Consider the following 13,592-nt stretch of genomic DNA (forward strand, 5'->3'; position numbering starts at 1 on the left):
CAGCAAAGGCAGTCCTCAGAGGACAATTTATAGCAATAGATGCACATATCAAAAAAGAAGAAAGGGACAAAATCAAAACATGAACTACAGAACTCAAACAAATAGAAAGAGAACAGCAAAAACAGCCCACAGCCACTGGAAGAAAGTAGATAGTAAAGATCAGAGCACAAATAAATAAAATAGCAGAAAAACAATACAAAGAATCAACAAAACCAAAAGTTGGTTCTTTGAAAGAATCAACAAAATCGACAAACCACTGGCCAGACTGACAAAACAGGAGAGAACACAAATAACCAATAACCCAAATAAGAAATGAAATGGGGGACATTACAACAGACATTGTCCATTTCTGAAATTTTGTATATCTTTTGGATTTCTAATTGTTGCTTTTGTATGATTTCTAGTTGTGAATTTGTTTTGGCATTTTATTCCTGTATCATTTTCCTGAATTCTTCCATTTTTTTGTCTATTTTCCATGAATTTGTCTGCCTTTTTCATGAATTTGTCTATTTTTCCTCATTTTTGTCTGCTTTTTGCTTGAACTCTTGGATAGCTCTGAATATTAGATATGTGAATTCCCTCTCTGGTAGTTCTAGTGCCTTTCCTTCTACTGGCAAGTCATCTGGTGTTTTATTTTGGATGCCTACCAGAAACATCTTGTCCTTTTTTAAAATATGTTTTGATATTGTCTGCTGTCTTCAGGACATTCAGTATTTTCCTCATTTTTTGATTGTAGATTTGTTTGTTTCATCCTGCTTTTTTGTTTTCTCTGGTTATGTCTGAGCAGGCAGGCTGTGCGTTCTTTGTTGTTTGCTCATCTGTGGGCATGATACTTTTCACCTCCTTGTGCAATAGGCAGGGCCAGTCGCTCAGCTATGGTGCAGCAGCACAGGTTTAGGTGAAGGGGAGTTGCTGGGATGGGCTGTTTTTGGCACACAGTAGAGCTGACAGTGTGGGGTAGGAATCAGTGCAGGGGAGGTTCTGGTAGGCCGTGCCTATGCTGCTTGGGGGTGTGATGTTCAGTATATTGTGCAGGTAGGCAGGAAGGAGGGGGGAGACTGTGATGTGTAGAGCTAAGATGGGTATGGGAAAGAAGAGAGAGAAACAGGAGCCAGAAACAAAACAAAAAAGAGTGCTAAGGGAGCTTGCTGTTCGAGTAGAGAAATGAGAAAGCGAGAAATGGAGAAAAACAAAAATAAAAAAAGAAGGGTAAAAGGAAAAAAATAAAATTAAGGGGAAAAAAAAGAAAATCCCACAGGGATATCACCAGTGCGGCTGCAAAGACTGGGGAAGTGGCTTCCAGGCTGCAAAGTACAGCCTAGCTAGAAGAGGTAGAGGTGTCACACAGTGCCAGGTATTCAGGAGACAAGAAGAGAAGGTAAGTATAGAAAGACAAGAAACTAAGAAATGAAAAAAGACAAAAAGGGAAAAAAGAGAAAAAAGAAAACAAAGAAAAACAAATGAAAAACACAAAATAAAGAAAACAAAACAAACAAAAAAACAAGACAAACAAAAACGAAATGCTCCCAGGGATCCCACATTGTGGCTGCGCAGACTAAGTAGCTCCCAAGCTGCACAGTATAGCCCGACTAGAAAGGGATCCCAAGCCACGAAAAGAAGAAGAAAACAAAGAAACAGAACAAATCAAAACAAACAAAAAAAGCACCAGGGATCCCACCAGCGTGGCGGTGCAGTCCAGGAAGCAGTTTCACAGTCGAGCGGTGTTTCACAGCCTTTCAAGAAGAAGCAAAGATGGCACACGGAGCCAGGTATTTGGGAGAAAGGAGGGGGAGGTGGTGAGCAGTATGGAAGAAACCAAAAGAAGCGGAAAAAAGCAACACCAGCAACAAAGAAATGGCACCCAAGGAGTTGGCCAGTGTGGGCGGGTGGAATTCAAGTGGCAAAGGGCTAAAGCCGGTGCGTCATGGCCAAGAGACTGTGGCTGCAGGAAGCAGAGGAAACAGCGTGGCAGTGAAGAAGGGTAGGGGGTGGGAAAGCATGTATCACTAATTACCAGTTGTTCTGTCTCCTGCTGGGAGCTCCGTGAAACTGCTTTCCCATACTCCCTTTTCCCCAATCTCTGACTGGAGTCGAAGATGGTGAATCCGTGCTGTGTTAGCTGATAGGGGACCTCTACACGTATCTCTCCTCGCTCTCTGTTCTCTGTCAGTTTCTTATTCCATTTGGTGCTTGGCTGAGTTGTTTATCTCTTCATTTGATGCTCAGGATTTGAGGACTGACGTTTGTCTGTTTGACTTAGTTTTTCAGGTCTTTTCTGTGGAGGGATGGCATGGTGCTTCTCTCTATAGCACCATGTTGGCTGGAAGTCCTATCACTGTATTTTTAATAGCTACATCTTTTTCTTTTGTATGATCCACCATAATTTATCTAATCAATTTTCTTTCATATATTTGGTAAGTAACTTTTTTTTCTTTTTATCATTCTTAATAATTTTATAATGACTATCTTTTTTCACAGTTTTCAGTTGGAGTTACCGAATGTTTCCTTAGGATAAACCAAAACTAAACCCAATGCCGCTGTCTAGTCGATTCTGACTCAGAGTGACCCTGCAGGACAGAGCAGAACCGCCCCATAGGGTTTCCAAGGCCGTAAATCTTTCTGGGAGCAGACTGCGACACCTTTTCCCATGGAGCACCTGGTGGGTTCAAACTGCTGACATTTTGGTTAGCAGCTGAGCGCTTAACTACTGTTCAACCAGAGCCACTCCTTCCTAAGGATACCTAAAAATGAATGACTACATCTGAAAATGTTTAAGGCCCTTTGATTCAAGCAACCAAAATGTTTTCCAGAAAAACTATATCAATTATACCTCTATCTATCTTTAAAGCATGAGAGTCTTTCTCACTACAAATATTGCCTCATTTTCAGGATGGGAGATGCATGAATCCCTGAACGTTTAAAAAAAGAACCAATAGAATGGACGGAGACTAGATATTGTAGATCAGGGAGACAATGAATGAACATAAAGTCCAAACAGATGGTACAAGAACAATGTAGGTAAAATGTAGGAAAAAATAGAGTACAGGTAAGGTCAATGTGAATGGGAAAGAATTCACATTCTTTCACAGACCTTCTGAAGATGCAGAAGGGAGAGTAAGTGAATAGATAACAGGCAGAATAGTATGCGGAAGGTATCCTAGAAGCCCCAGCTTTCTCCACAGATTAGAGAACTTCAAAGAGAACTCCCTGAATGGTACTTTAAAAGGGACTCCTCTTCTATGGATTAGCCTGGGCTTGTAAACTGCAATGATGCCTAGCTGCCTGATTCTCTCTGGAGTTCATTCTCTATTGTATAATAATCTTTATCTTGCTCCAACTGAAGGATCACAACTGGGAAAAACATAGGGATTAGGTGATTATGTGGAAAGCAAAATCAGTCCCAAACTCTGGCATATTAGGGACAAACCAGGTATAGTTTCTGAGACAGCTTACATAAAGCTACCATTGTCCAGTTCTCCAGTTCTTACCAAATAGAATTCTTTAGCTGCTAAGAAACATCCTTTTGTGCCAAAAAAGGAATTAGGAAACTCTGATACCTGAACCACAACCTCTGGGGCCCCATCACTATTTGAAAATGAGGAAACAGACTCCAATGGGTAGGTGTCCAGGCTTAGATATTCTTATCCACTGAAACCAAGTTCCTGTAGTTTTCCAGCATCACATCTCTGTACAGGTTCCTCTGAGCAGGGTTCAGGTGACCCCACTCCTCCTTGGTGAAGTCCACAGAGACATCCTTGAATGTTACTGGTTCCTAAAACATTAAGCACATTCCTCCTCATCCACCAACCATCCACACAAATACTATGGAAGGAAGGTGACAATGGTAGCACTGGGAAATTTAAGAAGGGTCTATAAGAAGCCTGCAGTTCAGGGATCTGCATGACCAGAAAATCTTTCCTTTCTTGTCTACTTTGCAACTTCCATCTGAATCCTTTCCCTTCTGCCCATAACTTGTCCAAGATCAAGCTATCCAGCTACTGAGTCTTCTTGTCACTGTCATCTCATGATCATTGCTTAGATGCCCCTTCCACCCCATTCCTATCATTATCCTGACAACCTCAACAGCCAGGAGAACAATTTACTCCCACTCTAACCTCACATTTCTTAATCTCCACAGTGCCATTTCATTAAACTCCAATAACCATAATCAGGGCCATTTCACTATGTGGAACCACTCTGCTTTTGAAATATTAATCTCTTAATATCCTGTATCTTAAAAATATCTTCCTATTCTTTATGTTCTTCCTCTTCCACCATACCTGCTCCATCAAGATCATCATCCTTTAACCCTTCCTCTTTTTTTTCTCCTGGCCACACTACATTTTTTACCTTAAGCTTTTCCCTCATCATATCAATCATATGCCTTCTCTTCTTAACTAAGTCGTTGAAAATTTCAGAAAAAATAAAATTGTGTGCGCACGTGTATGCACACAAACCCACAACTACAAAATACTCTTCTTAGGTATCCCCATGAACTCCCTTGGTTTACAATGCCCGTGACTCCTAAATATTTATTTCCAGCCCTAACCTTTCCCCTCAACTATAGACTCATACATCCAACTTTCCATCTAACATCTGCACTTGTCTACAAGGAACTTAAAACTTAACAGGCCTTAAACAGAACTCTTGCCCCACCCCCAACAATCCTCAGCAATATCTGCTCTCCCCTATTCCTCCCTATTTCAGTAAATAGCTGCATGACCCACCTAATCGCTCAAGCCAAAACCCTAGAAGTCATTTTTATTCTCTTCCCTTTGCCTCACATTGAATCCATCACCAAGTCCTATCAACTCTACATCTAAAACACATCTGAATCGATCCACTTCTCTCTACCACCCACTATTATCACTGAGTTCCAGCCGTCACTATCTCTTACCCGCACCAACCTCCTGATTTGTCTCTGTATCCACTCTTGCTCCCCTGCACAATGAATTTGCCATATAGCAGCCAGGGTGATCTTTTAAAACACAAATGAGATCAGGCAAGAAACTCTCCAAACGCTTTTCAATATGCATCGACTAAAATCCAAACTCTTCATTCTGGCCAGCAAGACTTACAGATCCAGTTCCTGCTGCCTCTCCAAATCCAGCTTGTGTCATTCCTCTCGGACTTACCACATTTGGCCTCAATGGTCTTGCAGGTCCTTGAATCTTATCAGACTCATCCCTAATTTAGTGCCTTTGCAGCAGCTGTCCCCTTTGCCAAGAATGTTCTTTTTCCAGATCTTTACATGCTTGGTTCCTTCTTATCATTCAAGTCTCAACTGAAATGTCACCTCCTCAGAGAAGCAATTTCCACAGTAGCATCCAGTAACTATCACTTCTCCCTATTTTAATTCTTCATACTGCTTATGCCTTATCTCATTTTCTTGTTTATTTTTGCTATCTTATTGTCTGTCTCTCCTCGTTAAAAGTTCACTAAGAACAATGCTGTCTGATATGTTCACTGCTGCATCCCCAAGGCCTCAAGCAGATTCAGCCACATAAAAACCCCCAGACTCATTGCTGTCGAGTCAATTCTGACTTATAGTGACCCACAGGACAGAGTAGAACTGCCCCATAGGGTTTCCAAGGCTGTAAATCTTTATGGAAGCAGACTGCCACATCTTTCTCCTGGGGAGCGGCTGGTAGGTTCAAACTGCCAACATTTCAGTTAAGCTGCTCAACATTTCAGCTGAGTGCTTAACCACTGCACCACCAGAGCTCCTGAGCCACATAAAAGGAGTTTAAATATTCAGTTAACTTCAGAGAGAGTCTGGTTCCCTCTAGGGTTCAACTGTATAGAGCAGCACTTCTCAAACCACCTTTGGTGCAGGACCAGTTTTTAATCTTTTAAATTTCTAATGTCACAGACTGTTACCTTTGTAAAATAAATTACTAGAAAATAAAAACCCAGACATATAAAATACCAATGCCAATTTTTTAATGATTAAATTGAATAGGCAAAAAATTACTATTATATTGCTGTAAATTTTTAAATGCTGACTCCACTTCTGTAATTATTTCTTTGCACACTGATTATGAGTCGGTTTGTGGACTGACACCATCAATAGACCACAGCACACCCTGCAGCTCACAGTGATAGAATAGACACAAAACAACTGAATCAAATGAAGCCAAGGAAGCACCCACTAACCTTTAGAAGGCAGGGCTGTCTCATAAACCAGATTAGCTAAAACAGCTTAGGCCTGAGGCTGAAGAGGCACGGCTCACTCCTTTCTCACTAAGTGGCCTGCCCTGCAGGAAAGACATGAGTTACTTAAATAGTCACAAACGGAGAAGTAAAAATGAGGGGAGTGATAGGTTCTCCCCAACCTCTCTTTTCAAGGTCACGGATTTCCACTGTGTCTGAGGAAGAGTGATGAAAGACTGGCCAAAAGGAACCTGGAAGTCCCTGAGTAAAGGTGAGAGTAAGAAGTGGAGGTTCCTGCCTTGGAGCTCCATAAACACACCCCTTAATAAACATGGCTCATTGAATACCAAGCAACTGGATTAGCTACTCTTCTCAACCAGATCTTCTCTTCCCTACCTCAGAGAAAAAGGTCTCTTTCTATCCAGTGCTAATTTCTCCTTAGGCATTCTAAATCCAATCCCTTCCTCTCTCTTTTGTGTTAGTCTATTTTTTTTTTCTCCTATATTTTTAATTCATCTTCCATCTAATTAGCAAAAGCAGTAGTTTGCATTGTCTAAGACTCCTCTACCTCAACAATATTCAAATCTATTCAGAACTTGTCAATTCTGTCTCCTAAATATCCCCCAAAGTTACCTCCTCCTCATTTCCACCACCTTCATTTCCATTCTTCTAGGTGAGGCCCTCACCATTTCTTACCTTTGTTGTCATCAGCTGCCATCTAGGCAGCCTTGACTCAGAGCAACCCCATGTGAAATGGAACAAAACACCGTCCTGTCCTGTGGCATCCCCACAATCAGATGCGGATCAGACCGTTGTGATCCACAGGGTTTTCACTGGCTGATTTTTGGAAGTAGATCACCAGACCCTGTTTCCTAGTCTGGAAGTTCCACTGAAACCTGTTCAGCATTGTAGCAACATGCAAGCCTCCAATGACAGACGGATGGTTGCTGTGCATGAGGTGCACTGGCCAGGAATTGAACCTGGATCTCCTGCAGGGAAGGTGAGAATTCTAACACTGAACCACCATTGTGCCCATATTCTTACCTAGACCACAATAACTCCTTATCAAGTCTTCATAATACAAGTTTTGCCATCTTTCAATCTATAGTTCAGGCAGTTATTAGTTTTTTAAATGACAAAAAAAAAAAAATTAGCCCCTTACCTGTTTAAGATTTCACAGATTAAGAGGTGGGAGGAATTCCATGCTGAGAATGGAAAGGATATGTTGATAGACTATTAACTTTGTAATAGGTCAAAAATTCTATAACAAGAAATAGTATGATAATGAAACAAAGAAAGGAAATCAGTATGACAGGGAAAGTGGGAAAGGGAAAGAAAATAATGCTCCCTCTAAAGAAAGCTAGGATGGAAAGAATCTGAATAATGAATAGTTTCCCCTGGTATCAGAGGAGCTAATGAGTCACCCCAAGGCTAAACTCAAGGGAAAAGTAGACTCACTATCCTGAAGGCCAACCAAGCAGGAAGGTCACATAAACATTAGTTTTCCATTTCCACCTGACAAATGCCCAACTCCTTAGAACTACATACAAGTCATCGTCTGGCTTTCAACTTCCCTTCCAGACCTCATCCCTGCTGGACCCACCAATTTCCTAAGAAGTAGGTAACAGTAATGCCGAAGGCACAGGCATCTTGACAGAGCTGCAGTCACATTGGATGACCTGTACTAGTCCCAACGTGTCTAGAATACCCCCTTACACACTGCTTCTGCTCTTATATTTCTCCCATTCATGCTGGAATTCCTTTCAATCTCAGGACGATCAACAACTCCCTTTCTGAAGCATGAGGCTGAGTGAGATGCTTCCTCCTTCTCTGAGGTTCCACAGCATCTTTCACATACCTCTACTATAGCTATTAAATGTCTCCCTATTAGCCTAAGATTCTAGAGGCCAGGGGCCATGCTCAATCTTAAAGTTCCACAGGGCTATGCTCAATTCATCTTTAAATTCCCCAAAACTAGCACACCTGACTTGGAACGTTAAATATTTATAAATTCACATTAAATTTAAATTAATAATGAAATGATACAACTAAAAAGAACCTAAAGATTAGTGTCATGGATTGAATTATGTCCCCCTAAAAATGTGTATATCAATTTGGCTAGGCCATGATTCCCAGTATTGTGTGGTTGTCCTCCATTTTGTGATTGTAATTTTATGTTAAAGAGGATGAGGGTGGGATTGTATAACACCCTTACTAAGGTCACATCCCTGATCCAATGTAAAGGGAGTTTCCCTAGGGTGTAGCCTGAACCACCTTTTATCTTACAAGAGATAAAAGGGAAGGGAAGCAAGCAGAGAACTGGGGACCTCATACCACCAAGAAAAAAGCACCAGGAGCAGAGCACGTTCTTTGGACCTACGGTTCCTGTGCAGAGAAGCTCCTAGTCCAGGGGAAGATTGATGACAAGAACTTTCCTCCAGAGCCGGCAGAGAGACAAAGCCTACCCCTGGAGCTGATGCCCTGAATTTGGATTTGTAACCTACTAGACTGTGAGAAAATAAATTTCTCTTTTTTAAAGCCATCCACCTGTGGTATTTCCATTACAGCAGCACTAAATGACTAAGACAATAATCAAACCCAACATCTTCATTCTACAGATGAGAAAACCAAAGTTCATAATCGTGAAGTGACTTACCCATGGTCACTTGGGTAAGTGGGAGGGGTTAAATTGCCTTTCAGTAGACTCAAGGACAATGTCTGATACATAGAAAGCACTCAATACTGAATTTCTTTAATTAAATATTAAAAGGTATTATTTAACACATACCAGAATCTCAAAATTTACTATACCAGCAACTCTCAACTTCATTAGCAGTGAATAAATAACCTTTACTGGGGAGCAAGCAAAAGAGAATGAATGAAAATATATTGAGCACAGAGCCTTACTCATGTTAATCTGCCCTGAAGTCCTCAATTACTTTTCAAGGCAGAGATGCCAGGCTCTCAGAACCTTGAGGCAGCTTACTGTCCTACACTGTTGTTTTTAGGGGCCATCTAGTCAATTTCAACTCAGAGCGACCCTAACGTGACAAAGTAGAACTGCCCCATAGGGTTTTCTTGCCTGTAATCTTTACAGAAGCAAATAGCCAGGTCTTTCTCCTGCAGAGCTGCTGGGGCCAACCTTTTGGTTAGCAACCGAGTGCTTAACCATTTGTACCACCAGGTCTCCTTTGCTGTCTTCTAAAGAGATTTTCATAAGAGTTCATGGTCTCTTCCCTTGTACATGAGGAGTGTATTGTATTCCCCAAGCAAAAAGATGGCCTTTGCTGGTGGTGGTATTAAGAAACAATTTTTTTTTTTCCTTGAAATCTAGCCTGACATTTTATTCAAATAACTTAGTGTATGACCTGTTCAGATATGGAAGAAAGAACGGAGTGGAGTTAGCCCACCTTGCTGCTATCTGCAGGCAGCACTTCCTTCAGTTCTCTTAAGAGTTAGAGCTCTCCTCTGTAAAATGCCAGCATTCAGGCAAAGAGGACACTGGCTGATCCCTTCCATCTCAAACGTTCTGTGATTCTAAGTGCCAATCTTGAGGTAACTTTTTAGAAATGGTTTTTTGGAAGCAAATGAGAATTTTTCTTTTTTTAAGTATTACTTGCTAATTTAATAATTTACTGAACTGGTAAAGTATGGTAGATAGGTTGGTGAAAGGAAAAAAAGCAACCAGAGCGTAAAACATGAATAACCTATCTTACCTACTATTATGGACTGAACTGTGCCTCCCAAAATATGTGTTGTAAATCCTAACCTCTATGCCTATGGTTATAATTTCATCTGGGAAGGGGTTGTGTTTTTTATGTTAATGAGACAGGATTAGTGTAGGGTATGTTTTAAATAAATCTCTTCTGAGATATAAAAGAGATTAAACAAGCAAGCGAAAGAAGCTGAGATAGCGGAAGATAGGCAAGCCACATGAAGATGGCCCAAGAGCTCAAAGAGACAAGGACCTTCCTCCAGAGCTGACAGAGAGAGAAAGCCTTCTCCCAGAGCCGGCACCCTGAATTTGGACTTCCAGCCCCCTAAACTGTGAGAAAGTAAATTTCTGTTTGTTAAAGCCACCCCTTTGTGGTATTTCTATTACAGTAGCACTAGGTTAACTAAGACACCTACCTTAGAGGCTCTTACAGCAAATATTTAGAGATATTGCACAATAAACACAATAAATCTCTGGATGTACAAATATCAACGGGCTAAAAAGGGAATGAAATTTTCCTCTTAGTAGATTTGGAGAGGGGCCTAGGAACCTTATTTCTCAAAAACCACCACAGATAATTCTGATGCACAGCTGGGTTGAGCAGCACTTCTGGGAGTGACTTTGTCACTATTGTGCTGTTAATTTACAAACTTTCAAATGTTTTAAACTTTTTCATGTGCAATAAATGATCACCATTAATGTGTGTGCTTTACGTGTACATGTAATGTGCTCATTGACTGTAAGCTCCTTAAGAAAAGCACCGTATTTCAAAATTCTATTTGTTTCCCTGAGATTACTTAGTACTGGATTGGGCATGTAATAGTTTTGCATAACTTTGAATGTGAGTGAAATGCCTGCCAGAAAAAGGCAGGCTTCGAGAGAGAGGATCAGGCAAAGACCCTCTGTGGAGTATTTCAATAACAGAACATTCCCAGTCCTCTTGGGATTACCCAAGTTCGAGGATGCTGGGTGGTAGAGTGAAAACAAACGTGGAATTTTATGTCGCAGATATAGATGCTGATCCTAGCTACATCATCTGGTAGCTCTATTTTCTCAGTATGTTAATCTCTCTACACCTGTATTTGTTAAATACCGCATGCCTCAGAAAAACCACACACAGTGCAGAGACGGGACAAGACACCAAACAGGCACTCAATAAACGCTGCTGTCTTTCCTTTTCCCAAGAAAGAACAGTTCTGATCATTCTCATAAGGCATTTTAGGGGAGAAGAAACGCCAACTCACCTGAAACTTGGTCATTTCCTCCTCTCAGGGAAAGACAGAGCTCTCTGGAAAGGCAGAGTTAGGGAAGGAGAAAAAGCCTTGTAAAACCAAGTCTACCTTGCAGGACACACCAGCTAGTCCAGCAAGGCTGTAGAAACAGTTACTGAGCTCCACCACTAACGCCTTTTTCTGACTCCTCACTCTGCACCTCTCTCACTTCTCTCCACAGGGTTTTGGATCTAACGGCCCAGGTCTCCCCGCAAACCCCTGAGGCCGGTAAATTCTGCCGCCCCCTGCGGCCCTAAGATGTGTCCGTTTCCTCAGACTTTCCGGTTTCTGCCCTACAGTTCCAGCAACAGTAAGCGCTCCCGGGTCAGAAGTGTCGCGGGATGGACTTCGGCTGCCCAGGTAGCCTTCCCTGACCTCATTCTCAGTAGCCTGACCAGTTTCTGGAGCTTTCAGGGCTCAGATACAGCCTCATTTTAGGGAGGGCAGTGCTGTGGAGCAGAAACCTCGGTCCCTCACAGGAGCTCCTCTTGGGCGGCTCCCACCAAAACCTCCTTGGAATAAGGGCAGTCACTGGCCCGGAAAGGCCGATCTGGCCACGGCCAAGGCTCAGCCGGGCGAGCAGAGGGCCCCTCGGAGCCGCGGCCCGCTCACAGGCAAAGGACCCTCGCCTACGTGTGACCACGGCCCGGCCCGGGAGACCTAAAGGCTCGGAAACCGCGTGCTACGGCCGGACGCGCCTCGGCGCGGTCGCGCCCCCACCTCCACCCCACGGAGGCCCCGCCCGACTTCCCAGTGCCCGCGGCCCAGCCCCACTTCCGCAACCACTCGCACATGCTGACCCGACGACGGCTCCCGTCAGCCGCGCCCGCGCCCACGCCCTTCTCACCTCCCACGTGGAACCCGACGCCGGGAAGCGCCAGATTCCGGATACTGACCCGCGCCCTCCTCTAGCGCCCCGAACTACAAGTCCCAGAAAGCTGCGGTCCGGCCGGCCCACTTCCGGTCCCTCTTTTGGCGTCGGGTCCGGGTTTCCGCGGGCGCTCCGCTGAGGACCGTTCCCTGACTACCCGGCGCAACTCTTCGCGCTGTTTGCGGTCAGAGGCTAGTTCATTCAAATTATTTTTCTGGTTTTTTAATTACAAAAGAAGTACTTTGAGAATACCAATTAAATTTTTTTTTTCATTTTATTAAAATACAACTGAAGGAAAAAAGAATGTAAGTATCACCCGCAATTTAATGCTCACCGCTGAGCATCTCGCTTCTTACCTCCGAAGTTCGTTCAACAAATATTAGGGGCCTACAATGTGCCAGGAGCTGTTCGAGACGCTTACACAAAAATCTCTGCTCTTGTGGATGTTAAATTGTAGTGGGAAACATAAGCAATACATAAATGTAATAAGTAAGTGGTATATGGTGTGTGGAAGCCCTGGTGGTGCAGTGGTTAGGCATTCGGCTGCTAACCAAAACGTCGGCGGTTGAATCCACCAGGCGCTCCTTGGAAACCATATGGGGGCAGTTCTCTGTCGCTGAGTCGGAATTGACTCGACGGCACTGGGTTTTTTAAAATATAGTGTGTAATAAAGTGATAACGTGATAAAAAATAGAGTTGAAGTCGGGCTTTAGCGATGCTGATGTGAGTGTGTGTGGTTGGGGAGGTGGTTTGCAATTTTGAATAGGGGTCACAGAAGCGAAGACTTTGAGGAGATGAGGCAGTTAGGCGACACTCAGCAGTCATGTACCCTGACATATCTATTTATACATAAATATCAATATATTTTTAAAACAAAAAGTGGAGTCATGCCATATATCTGGACCTGCAATTTGCTTTTTTAATTCAGTAGTACTGTGTATCATGCATGCACATGGGAAGCAGATCCCTGTAGTTGTTCGTGCGTTCAGGGGAGTGGCAGCATCTCCATTTACTTTTTCTGTCACGGAGTGACACAGAGCAAGCTGCCCAATTGGCTTTTCCCCCAACTCCTCTTCAGATCTATTCTTGGGATCAAGGAGCAGTTGCCTGGATCTCTCCTCTGTAGCTACCTCCTTCCTTGGTGTATTAGTTTCCTATTACTGCTGTAACAAATTACCACAAATTAAGTGGTGTACAACAACACAAATTTATTCTCTTACAGTTCTTTGTCTAGCAAGGAAGAAGACAGTATGCCAGCTAAAATTTTCGTTCTGTATGTGTCCTTTAACAAATTAAGAACAATAATTAGCATGTATGTGCCAAATACAATACTTTTAGCTCATGTAATCATCCCACACATTCTAATGAGCCAGCCAGCATTTGATATTACTACTTTTTTTTTTCCACTCTGATAGATATGTAGTGATATATCATTGGTATCACTTCAGTGAACTGTTTGTACATGTCTTTTTCCTGTATTCCAACTGGACAGTTTTTATTTTTACTGTGGGGTTTTGAGAATTTTTTATATATGAGGGTAAGTTGAAAAATATTGCTACAAAATCATAGAAAACTTTGTTAA

General features: G+C 42.5%; 1 protein-coding gene across 2 annotated transcripts in view; it reads right to left on the reverse strand.

Moving 5' to 3' along the window:
• The window catches only part of ZNF239 (zinc finger protein 239), a 34,513-nt gene extending 22,480 nt beyond the window's left edge, over positions 1-12,033 (reverse strand). The window contains exons 1-2 of one of the 2 annotated variants that reach the window (XM_023725409.1): positions 11,987-12,033; positions 11,113-11,156 (exon numbers count right to left, since the gene is read on the reverse strand). The gene's annotated coding sequence lies outside the window, so the exon portion shown is untranslated. Of the gene's footprint in view, positions 1-6,156; positions 6,258-7,315; positions 7,581-11,112; positions 11,157-11,986 lie in introns of those variants that run through there. The other variant, XM_023725408.1, reaches the window with a different exon arrangement.
• Between the last annotated feature and the right edge of the window lie 1,559 nt (positions 12,034-13,592).

Source organism: Trichechus manatus, unplaced genomic scaffold (assembly GCF_000243295.1).
Source record: "Trichechus manatus latirostris isolate Lorelei unplaced genomic scaffold, TriManLat1.0 scaffold00308, whole genome shotgun sequence".
Lineage (NCBI taxonomy): Eukaryota > Metazoa > Chordata > Mammalia > Sirenia > Trichechidae > Trichechus > Trichechus manatus.